At 36.8% G+C, this 21,570-nt stretch overlaps 1 long non-coding RNA gene and 1 pseudogene across 6 annotated transcripts in view; one reads left to right on the forward strand and one right to left on the reverse strand.

Annotated features, from left to right (window-relative positions):
- Positions 1-21,570, forward strand: part of LOC116280632 (uncharacterized) — a 177,970-nt gene that overhangs the window by 35,038 nt on the left and 121,362 nt on the right. The window lies entirely within an intron of this gene.
- LOC140696531 (pancreatic progenitor cell differentiation and proliferation factor-like) lies at positions 4,987-5,336 on the reverse strand (annotated as a pseudogene).

Below are 21,570 nucleotides of genomic sequence, written 5' to 3' on the forward strand. Positions count from 1 at the left end.
CCTTTTCCTGACCCAGTCATAGTTTTCCTCTTATTTCACATATTCTTTTTCCTCTCCCTTTGCTGTCTCTTCATTTTTCATCCCCTTTTAATTTAATCCTTTAATCAGTGTTATTGAGGTCCACTTTATGTACAATGAAATGCAGACATTTTAGCTGTGCAGGTGAAGAGTTTTGAAAGATGTGTACAAAGGTGAATCCACCACCACAATCAAGATATAGAACATTTCCGTCACTGCAAAAGGTAGCCTTGTACATCTTCCCAGTCAATCCTTACCTCACAATTCCAGCATAGGTAATCATTGATCTACGTTCTGTCAGCATAGACTGAATCTGTCTCTTCTAGAGTTTCATATGAATGTAATCTTATAGTATGTACTCTTTTCTGTCTGGCTTCTTTTCTCACGACATAATGTCTCTGAGATTACCCATATTGTGTGTGCACCAGGGTTTGTTCCTTTTCGCTGCTGTGAAGTAGTCTATTTATTATGAATGTATTACAGTTTGTTTCATCATTTGCCACATATTGGGCATTTGCTTGTTTCCAAATTTTGGCTATTAGGAATAAGTCTGCCATGAACACTTATAAGTCTTTGTGAGGATACATATCCTCATTTCTTTTGTAGAATTGCCAAGTCATATGTTAGGTGTATATTTAACTTCATAAAAAATGCTGATATCATGTTACATTCCACCTAAAAAAGGAGGCAAGCTTCCATTGCCCCACATTCTCTTCAGCACATGGCATCCTCTGTCATTTTAACTTAGCCATCCTAGGTGTGAAGTGAATGTATCTCATGATTTAATTTGCATTTCCCTGATGACTAACAATGTTAAACATTGTTTCACACTTTAATGACCTTTTGTATATTTTTTGTGATGGTTTTGTTAAATATTTTACCAATTTTTAATTTTTTTCTCTTAATTACTGGGTTGTATAATTTTGGCATGTTATTTTCCATGTAAATTATTTCTTAGATATATGTATTATGAATATTTTCCCCAATTTTTGGCTTGTCATTTTCTGTAGATCATTTTTTCAAAGAGAAGTTTTAAATTTTGATGGAGGCCAGTTTATTATTTTTTCTTTTATCATGGTCGTTGTGTACTATTTAAGAAATCTTTGTCTACTCTGAGGTTGCAAAGACTTTCTCATATATTTTTCCCTAGAAGTGGTACAGGTTTTACATTTTTTAGCTTTCATATTTAGGCTGATAGTCCATTTAAAGTTACTTTTTTCACATGATATAAGGTACAGATCTCACTGCTTTCCATATAGATACCCAGGTCTAGTACCGCCTGTTGAAAAGTCTTTTTTCCCTCATTGAATTACTTGGCACCTTGTCCAAAATTATATGACTATAAATATGTAATTTATTTCCATTTCATTATCTATATATCTATCCTTATGCCAGCAACAAACACTCTTGATTGTTGTGGCTTTTTAATAAGCCTTAAAATAAGATGTATATAAGCCCTCAAACTTTTTCTTTTTTGAGTATAGTCTATTGGCTATGTTAGGTCCTTTGCGTTTCCATATAAATTTTAGAATCAGCTTGTCAATTTCTACATAAACCTCTTTACCCATTGCAATGATCCTTGTCTTGAAGTCTACATTGTCTTGTTTTAATTTAGCCATTCCAGCTTTGTTTTGGTTACTATTTGCAATATATAGCTTTTCCATGCTTTTTAAAAAACTTACTGGTGTCTTTATATTTAAGGATTTGTTGAAAGCTGCTATACATCTTGCATTTTTTTACTCAGCCCAACAATCTCTGACATTTAATTGTAGAGTTTAAGCTCTTTACATTTCATGTATTTATTGATATGTTTGAGGTTAAATCTAACAATTTGTTTTTTATCTGTCCTATCTGTTCTTTGTCTATTTCTTCTTTTCCTGCCTTTTCAATTAATTCCCAATTTTTTCCCTTTCATTCTATTTCCACTAGTGGTTTATTAGGTATACCCATGTGTTTTGTCTTTTAAAGTGTTTGCTGTAAGCGTTACAATATGCATTTTAAACTTAACACAGTCTATCTTCAAACTACATCACAAAACTTCACATATAAAATGTAAGAACTTTACAACAGTATAACTAACATCCTTTCTTCTCTCTTTTGTGGCATAATTGTTATGCTTTTTACATTATAAGCCTCCAAATACATTGTTTTCATTATTACTTTAAATAGCTATTTTTAAAATTTTTTAAATGAAAAAAATGATACCTTTTCTATTTATCTACCCATTTATCATTGCTGGTCATCCTTATTTAAGCTGGCATCTGATATAAATTATTTTCTTGTTCTGCTGGCAATGCAGTCACACAACTTTTATTTATATGAAAATATTTCATTTTTGAAAGATATTTTCTCTGCGTATAGAGTTTAGATTGACATTTCCCCCCAGAACTTAAATATATTGTTATATTGTCTCCTGAATTTCATAGTTTTTGATGAAAAACTTGCTGTGATTCTTGTCTTTGTTCACTCTATATAATGACATTTTTGTCTCTGGCTGACTCAAATGGTTTCTCCTTTATCACTGTTTTCTTTCTTTCTTTTTTTTTTAAAGCAATTTGATTATGATGCACTGTGGTTTTCCTTATACTTGTCCTGCTTGGGGATCATCAAGCTTCTTGAGTCTTGGTTTACAGTCTTCTTCAAATTTGAAAAAAATTTTGGCCATTACACATTCACATGTCTCTGTGCCCACCCCTGCCCCTTGTTTCTTTTTCTTTTTCTTTTTTTCTTTTTCTGGGATTCCAGTCATATGCATGTTGTTGTTGGAGTTGTTGGAGTTATAGTTTTAGTTGTAGTTTAGTTTAGTCTTCTCTATGCTTCATTTCGGAGAATTTACATAGAATTTTCTTCTAGTCCACTATCTTTTCTTTTTTTTTTTTTTTCCTTCCAATTTCTAATCTGCTGTTAATTCTATCCAGTGAAGCTTTTATTTTAGATTTATAGTTTCCATATGTTGGAGTCACTTTTTGATTCTTTTTATATTTTCTATGTCCCTCCTCTTTGTATTCACTTTCCCCCTAAATTCTAAAGCATAACGATCACAGCTGCCTTAAAGTTCCTGTACTAACTCCGCATCGCTGTAATTTCTAGATTCGTTACTACAGACTGATTTTCCTCCTTGTTATTGGTTATATGTTCTTTTTTTATACATATGTAGTAATTCTTTATTAGATTCTGATCATTGTAAATTTTATGTTATCAGAGTGCTGAATGTTGTTGTAGTCCTTCAAAAAGTGTTTTTTGAGCTTTGTTCTGATAGTCATTTAGGTTTTTGTCAGATCAGTTTGATTCTTTCCAGGGTATTTTTAAAAGACTTTATTAGGGCATGTCTACTATACATGTCACTTTATGGCAAATTAATCACTCTTCTGTGGTCTCTACCAAAGAGTTTTTCTATTTAATAAAGACTTTCACCCTGACTATTGGGAACTCAATATATTTCCAGTGATGTATGAACTCTGGGGTTGTTCTGCTTGCAACTTCCTGGCAATTGTTCTCCCCTTAGAAGTTATTCTTTGCATATTTGTAGAATGTGCAGATTGATATTTAATCAAACACTAAAGGAAACCCTATTGATATTTTTTTCTCTCCCTTACTCATCCCTGTATACTCTGGCTCCCTCAGACTCCTTGGACTCTGAATTTTCTCCTCACCCAGTGAGGTTGCTAGAGTCCTTTCGGTTCCCTCTTTCTGCACTGAGTTTGAGAAAGTACCTCCAGGCAGAACTCCTGGCAGTCACAGGGTGTACCTTGTTAGTTTCCCATATGTCAACCATCACAGTCCTGTGCTACCTGTTTTTAATATCTGAGAATTGTTGTTTCATATATTTTGCTCAACTTTCTAATTGATTATGGCCTGACAGTAAGTCCAAACTGTATTTCTTCCTAATGGCTAGAAGCAGAAATCCTAATTTTAATTTTTATCCAAGTTATACATGGACAAAGATTAAAGAGTCAATTTTCCAGTATTTTCATAAAATAAAACAATATCAGTCCCCTGTTGTTGACCGCAATACTCACTCACAAAGGCCATCAGTTTCAAATGTTTCTGTTGATTGTTTTCATATTTACTTCTATTTTGCTTATGTTGCTGTTTCTTGAGTCTTTTGTTTTTAAACGTTGAATTTCTGCCAGAGAACACAGAGATTTGGCTTTTTGTCACATTTTTCACCCTTACTCCATACGTAAAACTTGGCCCTCATTCCATCTTCCCAATACCATCTGTCCCTTCTAGTTCTGTCCCTTCTAGCTCTGTCATCTTACTGAAGAAGTTCCTAGAGCCTAGAGCCTTTGGATCTTCTCTGACTTGGTCTCCTTGTCATCCAGATCCTTTGTACATTTTCCCTGACATCTCCCTTTACCATCATCCTAGGGATTCCCTTCGCCTGTCTATTGATTAAGACTGCCTGTTTCCTGTATCCCTTGTTTTCTTTCTTCTTGGTTTACCACTTCATTTTTTGGTGGATCAAATCCTCTGGTAACTACGTGAGAAAAGATACATGAAAATATTTTTGTTTCGTTATGTTATTTATTTGCTTTTTGTGAAGTTGTATGCCTTTATTTTATGTGCATATTTGATCGACAGTTTTGCAGGTTATATTTTTATAAACAGTTTTTATTTGATTAAAAATATTTCCTCTTTTCCTTGTTTGCTAAGAATTTTTTCATAAATAGGTGGGTTTTGAGGGGGTTGGGGTTTCTTTCTTTTTGATTGCTGCTTGGAGTTTATTTTCTACTTGATGCAAGGCACAGGGTTATAAGGTGTCAGGAAGGCTCTCATGTGGCTTGGGTAGTAAAGAGGGGGTTCTCTCAACTTCCTTTTTGGTGTTTTGCAGTTTTGATTTTAAAGAACCCAACTGTTTCTGCTGGCTGTAGCCTGCTTCGTCTCAGGGAGGAGAGGGAAGAGAACGGGGAGGGCTCTTATGAGCCTAGCGCCTTGGGAGGAAGCCTGGCAGCTTATGGCGGCTACTCAGGATGAGACCAGGAGTTGGTTTTGCCAGGCTGCCGCCAGGCTGCTACTTCCCCATGTCTTCCTGACCCAGGTCACAGGTGATGGTGCTGGTGGAGGTCTCAGGCGACTCCAGGTGCTCTGGGGACTCCAACACTGTGGAGTGTTGGAGAATGGGAGAGTGGACTTCCTGAAAAAGAAGCTAGCCCACCAGTGACCCGGGTTGGCTTTGGGGAGACCGGGTTAGGGGGATGGCTTCCCCCAGGGTATGCCGCACTTCCGCAGGACCTGTTACTAGAAGTGGAGCCCGGGCGGCGCCGGCAGTAGTCCTGGATGGCCACGAGCGAGCCGCTGGAGTAGGTGGCTGCCATGGTTTTGCTTGTGGGCTGGTGGAAACCTCAGTGGCGACCCCTCGTGGACCTCGGTGCACGATCACAGGTGGCGGGGAGCAGGATGCTAGGCCACGGAGCCCATTTGCAGAGGTGACCGCGAGCGACCACTCCACCACCCAGACACACGGGCCATGAAGAGATGTTGAAATTTATCAAATGCCTTTTCTACGACTCTGGTTATAGAAAAATTTTTGCTCTCAGAACTTGGAAAGCTTGACTTCATGTTTTTTCTAGCTTTCTAGTGTTGTGATATTTGATCTGTATGTAATGTATTTTTTTTTCTCTCCAGAAGCTTTTAGGATTTTTTTAATCCCTAATGTTCCAAAATTTCATAACGATATAGCTTCATGTGTTTTAACATTGGTTTCCTAGGTAAGGAAATGTTAAAATTGTGTGAGCTTCAAATAGATTTCTGGGACATTCCACTCTTTAGTGCCAACAGAAAAGCCTCAGAGCAGGAATCAAGAGGCATGCAGTATTGATTTGAGGTGAGATGTATGTGAACCTTGTTGGAGCCGGCAGATCTGGTTGCCATAGCAGTGACTGAAACAAGAGATCAGGAGGATCTGATGTGTTACTAAGAGGTGTCTGATACAGTGTGGGTCTTTTTGCTTCCATCATACTGAGCTTTTCATGAGCCCCTTGGAAAATTTTCTCAAATTGCTTTTTGACAACTACCTGTCTTCATTTTCTGTTTTCACTTTCTGGAACACCTCTTAATCAGATTTTAGACTACCTAGATTCTTCCTGAAATCTTCTGTTTTCAGTTATTTCCATACTATGTCATTTGCCTGACTTTTGGAGAGATTTTCCCAGCCCCACCTTTTAGTTCTTTGTATTTCTTCATTTCTACTCTCACTTAAATTTCTAAAGAATTTTTATTGTTGTTGTTTCCAAATATATGTATGTACACACAGACACACACACAGAAACACACACAAACACACATTTCTGATCTTATTCAATGCTTACAGCATTTGTCTTCGAATTTCCTGAATATTAATTATAATTCATGTGTTGTTTTCTAGGTTTGCTTCTTCATAAAAATAAATTCTTTGTTTTATCTATGTTTTATCTTTTTCTTGACAGTTTTGATCTCTGTATTCCTGTTGGAGTTGTTCCCCAGGTGTTGCTGATTATCTGTAAGAGTGGGACTCTGAAAAGTTGATTGAACTCTGTCTGTGCATGGGTGAAACATTTAATTAAAGAGCTTCCAATGTCATTGTCTCAAAGACTTTTCCTCTTGGCTGGTCAGATTCCTTAGAGACTCTTACAATCTTTGACCCAGAGGGTATATGCCAGGCTGCACTGGAATCCAAATGGGGCAAACGGCTGAGAGCAGGACATTTAATATGCAAACTCTTATACATCTTCTTTTTCAGGTTAAGAACCCATTGTCAACTGGGTTTGGGGTCCTCAGCCAGAGACTCTATATTTTACCTTCTCTAGAGAATAACTTATCTTTTCACAAGAGGGAGAGGGAATCTTGGAAGCTAACTTTTTCCTAAACACAGTTGGAACCAACCACTCTAATTTTAATCCCACCTTCACACCATCTCTAGAGATACCTAGTGTGAGTAATTTCTGAGTCTTTGGAGGTTCTACATTATAAAATGAGTTACTTCTTAGCTCCCCTCACTATCAATTTAGGATTTAGCTTGTGGGGTCTGCTAAGTCATCTGTTTTCCAGCTTCCAAAAATTTGTGACTGAAATCTCTTCTACTGTTCTTACTGTGGAATTCTTTCCCAAATCTCTTTCTAGTGGAAAGTAAACATACACTTGAAGGTCTTCTCTTCCCCCAACTCTAACAAATAGAGATGCTGACTAAATTACGTATGAGGCAATTCTACTGTTCCTTATGTCTTGAAAAATTTAGGTCTCAGTGTGTTTGTAGCATAATAGAATTTGTGTCTCTTAATGTGTCAATTCTGGCTTTTTGGGGGTTTACAAAAGGCTACACAATTAGTACATTATATAACACCTCATTCATGAATTTTTACACCATTCAAGTACAATATAGTAGATCTGCAAATGCTTCAATTTATTTGATTTTATTCCTCTGCACTCAGTTTCTAGATTAGAGAAACAAGTTCCTGACAGGAATTTAGATAAAATAAAAATTAACATTCTGGTATCTATCTTGAGGCTGAAGAGATGTGGGGCCACATTCTATACACTTTTTATATCTAAATGATAAAGAGAATTGATGTTCCAAATGATAACCTTAAGACATTTTAATACCTCTATTAAATAAAAATTATGTTTTGTCTTTATGAGATGGAATCTTAAACATTTCAGAAAAGTTTTTAACAATAATAGTGAAATGTGGAGAGATTTCAGGTTAACTGCAATTCACCAGAATGCTAGGTTCCCTCAAAGAAGTAAATAAACTAACAATTGTCCAGACTATTTAACTTAGGGATGAAAGAACCTGAGTCTATAGAATTGTAGGCTTGAGCCCACATTCAACAGTAGCAAACTTTTCCACTAAGAATCTGTTTAAGTAATTGCTTTACAGTTGTTGCCTCTAATGAAAGTTGCAGAATCACAATGAATAACCGAAGCAGTCTTCTGTGGAAAATCAATGCTTCACATGTCAATTAAAAAACAAAACAAAACAAAACAAAAAACCGAGAAAACATTTTTGAGACAGTTAGACTTTCATCTCTGAGCTCTGATGGATTCAAACTAGTGTGAAACAAAGTTTTTGTCACTGAGGGTGTTACAATTTAGTCAAGGAGAAAGACATCATATATAAGTATTACTATAAAGTAAGAGAGTACATGCCATGTTAGTGGTAGGGATGTTAATGGCTTTAGATGTAATATAAAGGAGGTAGGAAAACTGCATTCAAGAGGCTGGTGGATCCACTTAACCAGAGGTGAAATTAGTCAAGATGGTTCTTGCTTTTGTTTCTGAGCTCATCCTTAGATCTTGGGTGGTAGGAACTCAGGGGAGTCATTTTGATGAAGCAAGTTAGAAAATATATAATATAATAATAGATATTTCATATATGTGTATGTATTAATCAGGTTTCTTCTGGTGACAGAAACACATTGTAAACTACTTTAAGCCAAAAAACATTCTACTGATCAATGTGATTGACAAGGTCAGTGATAAAATGGATCGGGTATGAATAGATCTAGATGTTCAGGTAATGTCATGAGGAGTTTATTTCTCTCTGTCTCTTGGTTCTGCTTTACTCTATGTTGGCTTGATTTTTGGTGGTTTTCTCCACATGCTGTGAGTTATGAGCATCAACTTGAGTCTTATGTGGCTGGTATAGCTTTCCATTTCAGATTAGAGAACTTTCCTTTTTAGCACCCATATTTAGGAAGTGTCTGGGAGGAACTCTACTGGCCTGCTTTGTGGACCAGTCATGATGGACAGAGGATGACTGACTGAATATTAATTACATGGGAAGCAGAGCTTGAGTCTGGTACCTTAAACCATTTGGCCAACCTGACACCATTTGTCTTAATCACCTGGGATAACGAAAGAGTAATTTCTCAGTGGAAAGGAGCACTGGAAAGGGGGAGTCAAGAAGTATTGTTACAGACCTGAAATTACTCATTTTAGCTTAATTTATGCCAATCAACTGTTAAATATGGCTATTCCTTGAGTTTCAGGTTGTATATAGCAAGAGTCACTGACTTTAGACATAGGTGAAAGAATGGACAGTTGCAGCTGGGGATGTTACATATGTTAGGTATGAATTATCCTATCTTCCAGGTATTTCCCATCATCAAAGATCCCACTCTTGACAATATGTTATTCCTTGGGGACCCAGCTCCTATCATGACCATTAACACATCTGGCACTCACAATGATAATGTGCTTTTGAAGACTATGAAGAGTATGCATGTTCAATAGGACCTCAAGATTCTTTTTAGGTTCTTTTGCTCATGGTTCCTAGTAGTCTTCACACTTCTTTTCTTTTTCTGTAGATTCAGAAGCATAGGGAATTGTACTTACTAAAGTCCCATCTGTAAGACCTTGGTAGCCTGAGAGGAAGAACCAAATCTTCTTAACTCCATGTGAGAAGGAAAGAAATACTCATGGAGAGAGGAATGCTAGTTGTTTGAAGTCCAGGCAAAATACTGAGGCCTTGAGACATCCAAGAATTGAAAGAGTAGGGAAAACTTCAAGGCCCCAGGACAAGGAAAACCTTGATAACTGTTGTAGCTTTTCAGATTTGGGTTTTTAGGTGGTTTAGGCACATATGAAAGAATGAGAATGAGAGAAAGAGAGAAAGCAAGAGAGAGAGAGAGAGGCAATGATTGGGAAATCATGGAAGATAGACCAATGGTATGGGTAGATAAATGTTGGGCATCATAAATACTGCCTAGGCCTCATCTTGTTATTTAGTAGCAAATGTCTTGAGCAATATGTTGAGAAAGTTTCAGAAGCTGCAGGGAGGAAGGCTATAATCAGTTCAAAAGATCAGCCAGGGGCTTGAGCATGGTAGGAGATGTACAGACCCAATTATTCTTTCTAGGCCACTTGGTAGAATAGTCTAAGTAAATACCCAAAGCTCAAACCTAAACACAAATATTTAGACTGCTGCATGAAACAGGAAATCAGAATTACAAAATGCTTTAATCTGTCAAATACTTTAAGAATTAAACTGAGACATTAGTGGACTCCTAAAGATGGTTGGTTAGAGATGGGGCTTGGGGGAATCCAGGAGAAACACATTGAAAAGATTATGTCAATAGCTTCAAAAATCACCTGTGAGTTCTGGGGTAAGAATTTGTGCTTAGTAACCAAACAAATGCAAGGATGATTGGAGCAGACTACTAATTAGCAATCAGTCATTGCCTAATGCTAGTGTGCTTGTCAGTTTCAGTTGCCTCTCAGTCAACTTAAGGATGCTACTTTATATATGAAATAACACAAAGTTTCCAAGCACCTCTAAAAGGGCTGTCCTTCATTCAGCACTCAAATATTTATAGAGCATCTACTATAAGCCAGGTGTGCTAGGCTCTGGGATATAAAACCGTTTATGATACACTTCTTCTCTACGTGGAGTTACACATGTAATAAATGCCAAAATAACCCAACAGCCACAGAGCTATAAGAACAGAGAGAAAGGAGCGATTCATCCTGCCTCAAAATTTAGGGAACACTTCACAAAGGAGGTAACATTTGAGACAGGCTTTTAAGGGTTGACTAAATGTTGTTGGCTTCACCTATGTGCTTTATTATTAAAAAATTTTTTGAGCTCCTTTATAGATAAGGTATAACAAAGAGCTAAACAAAGGAAGAATGGTATAAAAAAGAGTTTACTTAGTTTAGCTGAGTGGAGAACATCAAAGGAAGAGACATAAAGCTTTGAGTAAATGGAATGATCTAATTATATATTGCGTGGTGCCAGCTTCTCTTCCTTTTTTTATTATTATTGTAGTAAGAACACAATCTGAGATCTATCCTTTTCACACATTTCTAAGTGTACAATACAGTATTGTTAACTATAGGCACAATGTTGTACAGAAGGTCTCTAGAATTTACTCATTTTGCACATCGAAAACCTTATACCCTTTGTAAAGTAATTCTCCATTTCCCTCTCCCTCCAGACCTTGGCAATCCCTATTCTACTCCCTGTTTCTTGGAGTTTAACTATTTTAGACACCTCATATAAGTGAAATCATGTGATATTTGTCCATCTGTGATTAATTTATTTCCCTTAGCAAAATGTCCTCCAGGCAAACCCATGTTGTTGCATACGGCAGGATTGACGCCTTTTTTTAAGGCCAAGTGATGTTCTATTGTATGTATATACCACATTTTCTTTATCCATTCATCCACTAATGAACTTTTAAGATGTTTTCCTAGCTTGGCTATTGTGAATAATGGTGCAGTGAACATGGGAGTATAGATATCTCTTCCAGATCCTGATTTTAATTCTTTTGAATGAAATTGCTGGATCTCATGATAGTTCTTTTTAATTTCTTGAGAAACCTCCCTACTGTTTTTCAAAGTGGCTGCACCATTTTGCCTTCCCAACAACAGTATACAAGGTTACAACTTTTCCACATCACCACCAATGCTTAACTTTTTTTTTTTTTTGATAATAGCCATCCTAATTGATGTGAGGTAGTATCTCATTATGGTTTTGATCATCTCCCTGTTGATTAGTGATGCTGAGAATCTTTTCAGATCCTTGTTGGCCATTTGTATGTCTTCTTTGGAGAAATGCCTATTCAAATTCTTTTGCCCGTTTTTTGATTGAGATATTTGTTTTTTGTTTGTTTTTGCTATTGAGTTGTAGGAGTTCATTATATATTTTGGATATTAATTCTTTATGAATATATGGTTTGCAATTATTTTCTCCCATTCTGTGGGGTGCATTTTTACTCTGTTAATTAATTCCTTTAATCACAAAGGATTTTTGGTTTAATGTAGTCCCACTTGTCTATTTTTGCTTTTGTTGCTTGTGCTTTTGGTCATGGCCTGCATGTGCTTTAATTTAATTGCCAAATATTTATTGCATATTTACTAAGCATAATCCAGAGATCTAAATAAAGACCTGGAGGTGGTAGAAGCAAACCCATGTTTCTCAGTAAAAAGTATCATAGTCCTTATGTAAAATTGAATTCCAAAGGAAATGGCAATCTTTATTTTGAAGCTATGTAGCCAAGTGGTAAAAAGTGCACTTCTGGAGCCAATCTGCCTAGATTTCTTAGACAATTTACTGTGTCTCAGTTTCTTCATCTGTAATATGGGATAATAATATTACCTACATACCAGGGTTATTGGGAATATTAAATGAGTTAATGCATGCTGAATTCAGTATTCCTTGGCACATAACACTCAATAAATGTTAGCTAATATTATTACTCTTTTTTGAAGACCAATAACTCGGCTGTATTAAGATCTTTATTCAGGCTCTATTTTATCAGGTGTCATAAACTTCCAGACCCTTGCAGGTTTAGGCATCCTGGTTAATCAGATGTGAGATCTGAGTGGGAGCATTGGCATATCACTGATGATGAGATTTGCTTATTTTATCCGTAAAGAAAACCTAATTTAAATGCTTTCTTAAACCACCAGATGCTTTTTTTGACCACCAATGGCAATCTTCTCTCATTTTTATTCTTTTTTAAAAAAAAATTTAGGTCTAATTAACATATAGCAAAATGCACAGCTCTTAAGTATGCAGCTTGATGGGGTTTTTTTTACATATGGGTGTACCCATGTAACCATCACCCAAGTCAAGATATTGAAATTTCTATAACCCTAGAAAGTTCCAAGGCCACCCTTAACTGGTGTTTTTAGAACACTGATTGCCTGGCCACCAAGGAGCTTGTTTTCTCTTAGCTTTCATCTTAAGACGCACACCATGCTGCTTTAAATGACATCTGCTGTCTCATCAAAACTTTCTACCTCATGGCCCTTTCACTTAGGACATACCTGCCTTTTGGCTAATAAATAAAGAAGGTTTATTTCATACAATGTTAAAAACTAATACTTAAGTTATCATTTTTCCTTAGATAATATTTTAAATAAAACCTTCTATGCTTTAATTCACAGAAATGATTAATGGTAGGAATTTTAATTACCATGGTATTGTTTTGGTATTGTTTTTGCACCAGAGGTCTGTCATACTCCTAAAGCTACGTCAACTTTGTGGTCATATACACTGCTGGCATCAGTCTGACTGATTCAGCTGGCACAGTGCAATCAGGAATCTAAAGGTGGGGTCAGCAGATTTTTTTCTGTGAAGGGCCAGACTATAGAGCTTTTTTGGTTTTGTGTGCTATACAGTTTCTGTCAAGACTTCTTTGTCGTAACTAATCAACTGCTGTTCTAGGGCAAAAGCTACCCCAGGCAGGAGTCTAAAGTAGGGCGTAGCTGTGTTCCAATAAAACTTTGCTCATAAACACAGGCACTCACTGCAGTCTGCCCACCCCTTGTCTGAGCTTGGCCTGATAATGACGCAGGAAAAATGGATTTGGGCGTGAGGACGGCCATGTCCCAGGCTTCGGTTGAGCCCCTGGGACGTGCCCCACTAAGTGTGGGCCCTTGGTTTTGTGCAGGAAAGAATTCAAGAGCCAGCCACAGTTGCGTAAAGGTAGATCTATTTAGAGAGATACATCGAAAGGCAAGAGAAAGGCCACGAGGTGTGGGGGTTGGGTGACCAGATTAAAAGTAGGTACACACTCCATAGACAGAGTGTGAGCCGTCTCCGAAGAGGGAGAGAGAGGGCGGCAGCTGTGAGGGGCAGTGTTGCCCGTGGGCTCAGTAGCTTCGTATGTTAATAAGTGGAAGGACCAGTCTAACTAGCCTGTGGAAGGGGCTGGGATTCCCAGGAAGTTGGCCATTTCCCACTCTTTGACCTTTTGTGGCTAGCCTTGGGGCTATCATGGCGCCTGTGGGCATGTTATATACCAGGCTAATATATTACAATGGGCGTATAATGAAACTCAAGGTCTATTAGAAGTTAAATCTCCCACAATCTTGAGCCTCAAGGCCTACTGGGGGTTGAATCTTTCACCATTTTGATGTTAATTGCTATAGCATTCCTTGAATGGCTGGGCTCTGCCCCCTTCCTGTATCAATAACAGCTCTGTGACCTTGGGGGACGTCACTTAAAGTTTTTTTTCTTCATCAGTGAATGAGGATGTTGCTACCATCTCAGCTAACATATAAATATGAGAAGAAAGGATCAAATTAGACAATTTTCATAAAATCACTTTATAAAATGCTTAATGCCAGAGTAATTAGTTAATAACAATACACAAACATGGAGGCTTAACCAACTAATATTGGGTCTCCTGGCAAACTACCACGTTTGTTTTCTTTTTTTCTCTCCCTCCACCCCATTCCCTACCTGTTAATCCCTGTTCATAATGCCTCAAACACACACATACACACACAAATACCACACCACTAGAACTCTGTTCTCACCTGCTTCAGCTGCACCCTGGGGCCCCCTTTTCCCACTCACACCCACCAGGCTTGATTGTTCCTCTTCAGATTAGACCACCAACAACAGAGTACATATCATGACTGGACCAACTTTCTTCCTACAAGGGGTGGTTTGTGGATAAATAGCTTGTTCCAAAATGCCCTTGGAGCATCTTACAAGAAGAGTCTAAAAAATCAAATGGAGTTACGATTCTAAGTATATAAAATTACTTCTGAGAAATTCACTTATAGCCCGAAACAACAAGCTCTGGGAAACTAGGAGAAGTTCAGGGTTAGAGGATGCCGTGTGAAACCACTTGCCCACATAGAGTTGCACTTACAGAGGGGAAGCCATTGACAGCGTGGATAGGCAGGTGGGCTAGGGAGAAAGACTGAGTCTAGACCCAGCATACCTATGCCCGTTGCTAAAATGTACAAATTAAAAGAAATAGTGGCTTTGTGGCAGTGGTGTGCTAGTAAACCAGCTCGCTAGGGGAAAGCAGGAAAGCAAGCCAGCCCTGTTTGTAGCACTTCTCAATTTCCATGGTGTAAATACTCCACCAGGGATGATATCAGGCTACCAATGGATTAGCAACCAGCTCACAGAATTGTTAACTCTTTCACAGTCACTAGCACTGACACCTCCCTGGATCCACAGTTTCAACTAACAGGCAGATTAGGTAAAACAAAACAGTTTACCTGTAATAATCCTTAGAGGAGTGAAAGCCCTTCAGTTTTCTAACTCAGACCAGGTAAGTTTACAGGCAGAACATTTTCTCCATTTCTTCATCCTTGGTCCTAAGAAAATGCACAGATACTAAGCTCTTCCTCTGAATGAAATAGTATAACTAGTTAACAAACTATTCCATCTACACACACACACACACACACACCTCACTACGTTCTTCATGAGCTAATGTCTGTTTTCTCCCCCAAGTTATGCACTCTGTATGTTCTTTGTACATATTAGGAGGATTTTTGACGGAACTTTTGGTCCTTGCTTATTTGAAATACAGTCCTCAGATAAGCAGCACCACTTCACCTGAGAGCATTTTAGAAAGCAAAGTTTCAGGTTGTACTCCTGATCTAATGAATCAGCTCTTTAACCAGATCTGAATGTGCATTAAAGTTTGGAAAGTTCTGCTCTGTGCTGCATTCAATGTACACTTAGGAGCTAGACATAAACCTTGATGAAATTTGCTATTTACCAGACCACGAAAATAATAATCAGTCTCGTCTCTATATAATGATGTTTTGAAAAATTCTATGTAGATTTTTCTTCACTTAAGACATAAAATACAATTCCAGAATTAGTCTGATTTTAAACACAGAAGAAAACTGTCCTTTGCAGAATCATGGCAGTAAACTCTTAGGTAACTACCAAAAATAAGGTAAATTGGAGAGATGGTCTTGTCTTGGTTCAAATCTTCTCCTTCAGCCTTATGTTTGTTATTTAATTACATGCTGTGATAGAAAGAATAGTGCCCCTCCCCCAAGATGGCCATGGCCTAATCCCTAAAACCTGTCGATATGTAACCTTCCATGGCAAAGGGAACTTCACAGATGGAATTAATTAAGGATCTTGAGCTGGGAGAGTATCCAGGTGTGCCCAATGAAGTCACAAGGTCTTAAATGGGAAAGAGGAAGGCAGGAGAATCAGAGGAGCTATGATGGCAGGGGCAGGGGCAGGGGGCCTCTAGAAAGTGAACAACGGAAAAACGACAATTCTCTGCCAGAACAGCCATGATCCTGCTAACACCTTGATTTCAGCTCAGTGAAACCCGTTTCAGACTTCTGATCTCCAGAACTGTAAGATAACAAATTTTGTTGTTTTAAGCCTTAAATGCGTGGTAATTTGTTAAGAACCCAAAACAGGTGCCTGTCTCACAATCAGACTGAGCATTTCAAAAGGATGACACTATATTCTCTATAATTTGGTTGACTGCAGTGCTTTTCTAGTAGGTTTGTCATAAAGGTTTGGGGAAGAAATGAGTGAATGCTGTGGTGATCCATTCTCCTACAGTGCCGCTAAACCTGATCTCATACTCTCACTACTTAAAGCCTTTCAGTGGTTGTCCATTCTCTTAAAATAAACTTAAGCCTTACCACGGCTACAAGGCCTGCAAGGCCTGCAAGGCCTGCATGGCCAGACTCGTGCCCACTGAGCTAGCCCAGCCTCCAGCCCTCAGCACTCACTCCCAGCTACACTGGCTGTTGTTCATGTTTCAATTCCTCCCCTCCCCCTCCAGCTCTCCATGTACATGATTAAACCCTATTTCTTCCTTCAGAACTCTCTCAAACATTACTTCCTCCAGGGAGCTTATCCTTTGCTTTATAGATTGAATTCCTTTCTTTCATAGGACTTACTTCCATTGGTAAATATAAAGAGATCTGTCTCCAGTATGAGATTCTAAGCTCTATGAGAGCACAGCCCACGGTCTATTCTGTATTTCAGTGTCTGTAGAGAGCAGGGAACCCCACCCCCACCCCCGCTTGCCCCTCCTCCACTATACCTACCCCTACACACCACTACCGGAGTCTTTTCTTTCAGAGGCTTATCAAGCGGTACAACGCCGGATATATGAAGCCTTGAGGCATTACCAGCAAATCCTACTTTGCGGGCACCAACACTAAATTCACTGTGTCAGGTCAGGCACTGAGAAAGTCGTGTTCCCTCAAACCTCATTCTATCGAGGAGCTCTCAGTTCTCCCCAGTCAAAATCAATGATGTTTGAGTGGTCTTCAGTCCCCCTTAATATTAAGTGTTCTTCAAATTCAAGCACAGTGCTTTGCCTTAAAGAAGCTGGGCATCAGGTCCTCCTGGGCTGTGAGGTTGTCAGGAGGGAGAAAGGGTATGAAAAAAATCCCAAATATATATTACTTTACATTCACACCTCATGTGTTTCCATCATTTAATATTATAATCTAATAGATGCGTGGGTTAGACCATGTAATAAAAACTGTGCTTAAGTAGCCCAACTTACATTTCAAGCAGCCTTATAGTTTTGCTCAAGCAAAAGCAAGTTCATTTCCCTATCCAGTAAAGGTCTTGCACCCTTAAAGGAAGATAGACAGGACTCCTGTATGACCACCTGTGGAGCAATAGCTTTGAGTAATTACCTTCTCTTAAGGTGAAAGAGCTCATATAAGTGATTTTTTTTTCCAGGGCTTCAGTTTACTAAAGATTCTGACCTCACTTATCAAATGCTTAATAGAGTGGTAAAGTACACAGTCTGTTTAAATCCTGTCAATGTTCTACACACAGTAGGGTTTTACAGTTTTACTAAGTGATGGAGAGTGATTTTTAACCAATTTCTTATCATTATAAGTGCCCATTAGCATCCATTAATATAAAAGTTAATTAGTTGAGGGTTGGTTTTTTTTTTAATACCACTCCCATCTGCTTGAAAATCTTACCCTTCCACCCAAAGTATTTTGAGTGCTTGCTTTAGCTCTTAGCAGTGTTAGATGTAGAAAAGGGAATTCCATTCTCAGTGAATTAAGTGCGTAAAGGAAAAACTACATTAATATGAAGTTTATCAGTAGATAAGAGAACACATCTTAAAAGAAACAATAAGGGTAAAATCAAAATCAAAATCAAGAAAATGAATTCTACTAGTCTTAGACTTGATATTCACCATTTAAAAATATGGGCCCCTAGATGTTTCTAAATATTTGGAATTAGAAATGCTCAATAAATAACACCTATAAATGATATTTAGTGTTCTAAGATTGGTATCTTGAACTTCAAGCTACAAAGAAGTTGATTGTATAGTCCCTTAGCTTTCCCTAACTAACCCAGCTATAAGCAAAACAGAGACACTTTCTCAAAGCTGAGCAGTGAAAAAATAAACACATTTGCTTATGCATTATCCAATTTTAAAGTAACTTTTTAATGAAGCTGTTTGTAGTTGTGTACTTGGCAAAATATTAAAGGGCAATTTGCCAGTAGCTATTAGAATTTAAAATTTCATTTCTAAGAATTCTAAAGGATAATTTGCACAAGTATATAAAAACATACGAACACCTTCTGCTTTGTAAAACACTAATCTCATTGCCTAATAAGAAATCTATTAAGCAAATTGCAGTGGGGCACCATCAACAGCTGTTTGGGAATACCAAGTTATTAACACAAATAATAGCCATGCTACATTATGCTGTGATAAAACACTGTGTAACAGTATTTATAGCTTTAAGTGTTTATTTTTGCATTGAAGTCTAGAATGATATGACAAACTATTAATAGTGAATATATCTAGAAAATGGGATTGGGGAAGGAGGCAATATTATCACTTTCAATTTTTATAGAAATAGGTTTTATTTTTAATTTACTAACAAAAGTATAAATGTCTTTTACCTTATTTGCATGTGGACATATGTTTTTAGTTATTTTGTGCAAATACCTGAGAGTGGAATTGGTGACTAATTACCATCCCATCTGCAATATTCAGATGTGATGCTACTTGATGCTATTGTAAGTGATACACTCTGTTTTTCGTTTCTGTTTCCAATTGTTGGCTGCTAGTATGTAAAAGTACAATTGATTATTATAAATTGATCTTGCTAACCACATTTATTCTAGTGGCTATTTCCTTAGGATTTTCTATCTACATGATTGTGTTGTCTAGGAATGTAGTTTTACTACTTCCTTTCTAATCTATGTGCTTTTTACTTTTTCTTGCCTTATTGCCTGACTGGGATCTTTTATACAGGGTTATACAGGGTTAAACAGAAGGTATGTTCTTGTCTGGTTTCTAGTCTTAGAGGGAAAGAAACTTAATATTTTACCATTAAACGTGACGTTAGCTGTAGGTTCTTCATGGCTGCCATTTATCAGGTTGAAGAAATTCCCTTCTATTTCTATCACTGAGAGCTTTTTTTTTTATCATTTTAGGAATTAAGTTTTGTCAAATTCATTTTGTACATCTACTAATCTTATCGTATGGTATTTTTCATCCTTTTAATATATAATGAAATACATGGATTTTTGAATGATAACCCAAACTTGCATTCTTGAAATAAACATCTCATTTTTTATTTGTGGCTGGATGCAAAGTATATGTTGCTGGATTCAATTTCTATTATCTATCCCCTAGTTTTAGTGAAAAATAATTGACATATAACATCATATTAATTTAAGGTGTACAGGATAATGATTTGATATTGTGAAATGATTACAATTAATATAGTTAACATTCATCACCTCACATTTTTATACATTTTTTGTGATAAGAACTTAAGATTACTGTTTTAGCAACTTTCAAATACACACACAATATTGTTAATTATATTTATTGCCATTACATTCCCAGAAGTGTTTTTTCTGATTATATTCTATTATAGGTTATTAGAAAATATTGAATATAGTTCTCTGAGCTATAAAGTAAATCCTTGTTGCTTACTATTTTATGTATAGTAGTTTGTATCTGTTAATCCCATACTCCTAATTTGTCCCTCGTCCCCTTCTGGGAAACGTAAGTTTATTTTCTATGTCTGTGAGTCTGTTAGAATTTTGTATATAGATCCACTTGTATTTTTATGATTTCACATAGAAGTGACATCATGTAAAATTTATCTTTCTCTATCTGACTTAACTTTACTAACAATAGTATTTTCTAGGTCCATCCACATTGCTGCAAATGTCAGTAATTCATTCTTTTTTATGTCTGAGTAGTAATCCATTGTATATAAATACCCTATCTTAAGCTAATCATCTGTTGATATGCATTTGGGTTGTTTCCATGTCTTGGCTACTGTAAATAGTGATGCTATGAACTTTAGAGTGCATGTTATCTTTTCGAATTAGAGGGTTTTTTTCAGATATATACCCAGGAGTGGAATTACTGGATCATATGTCAGTTCTATTTTTATTTTTTTAAGGAACTTTTGTACTGTTCCCATAGTGGCTACACCAATTTACATTCCCACCAACAATGTAGGAAGTTTCCCTTTTCTCCACACTCTCTCCAGCATTGATTATTTGTAAACTTTTTGATTATAGCCATTCTGACAGGTATGAGTTGATACCTCTTTGTGGTATTGATGTGAATTTCTCTAATAATTGGTAATGTTGAACATCTTTTCATATGCCTGTTGACCATCTGTATGTCTTCTTTGGAAAAAAAAAAGTCCATTTAGGTCTTCTGCCAATTTTTCAATTGATTTCTTTTTTCTTTATTGTTGAGTTATATGAGCTGTTTGTAAATTTTGGACATTATCCTCTTGTCAGTTTCATCATTTAAAATATTTTCTCCCATTTTGTAGGTTCTTTTTATTTTGTTGATGGCTTCCTTTGCTGTGTAAAAGCTTTTAAGTTTGATTAGGTTCCATTTATTTATTTTTGCTTTTATTTCTTTTGCCTTGAGAGACAGATCTAAGAAAATATTGCTACAGATTATGTCACAATACCTTGCCTATGTTCTCTTCTAGGAGTTTTGTGGTTTCATGTCTTACATTCAACTCTTTAAACCATTACAGATTTATTTTGGTATATGGTGTGCAGGAGTGTTCTAATATCATTGATTTACATGTAACTAACTGTCCAGCTTTCCCAACACCACTTGTTGAAGAGATTGTCTTTTCTCCATTGAATGATCTTGCCTCCTTTGTCATAGATTAATTGGCCATAAGTGCATGGGTTTATTTCTGGGCTCTCTATTCTGTTTCATTGATCTATATGTCAGTTTTTGTGCCAATACCATGCTGTTATGTTTACTCTACCTCTGAAGTCTGGAAAAGTTATACCTCCAGCTTTGTTCTTTTTCCTCAGGGTTGCTTTGGCAATTCTGGGTCTTTTGTAATTCCATATACATTTTAGGATTGTTTGTTTTAGTTCTGTGAAAAATTTCCTGGGTATTTTGATAGAGATTGCTTCGGGTAGTATGGCCATTTTAACAGTATTCTTCCAGTGCAAGAGCATGGGGTATCTTTCCATTTCTTTGCGTCTTCAGTTTCCTTTGTCAGTGTTCTATAGTTCTCAGCATATAGGTCATTCACTGCCTTGCTTAATTGTATTCCTAGGTATTTTACTTATTTGATGTTATTTCAAGTGAGATTGTTTTTCTACTTTTTTCTTATACTACATTTTTAGTGGAAAAAAAATACAACAGACTTTTGTATGTTAATTGTATCTGGCTACCTTACTGAATTCATGTACAGGTTCTAATATTTTATGTGGCTTTATGGCTTTTGATAGAGTATCATGTCATCTGCAAATAGTGGCAGTTATACTTCTTCACTTCCAATTTAGATACCTTTTATTTCTTGTCTGATTACTGTGGCTAGGACTTCCAGTACTATGTT

This window comes from Vicugna pacos, chromosome 5 (assembly GCF_048564905.1).
Source record: "Vicugna pacos chromosome 5, VicPac4, whole genome shotgun sequence".
Classification (NCBI taxonomy): Eukaryota; Metazoa; Chordata; class Mammalia; order Artiodactyla; family Camelidae; genus Vicugna; species Vicugna pacos.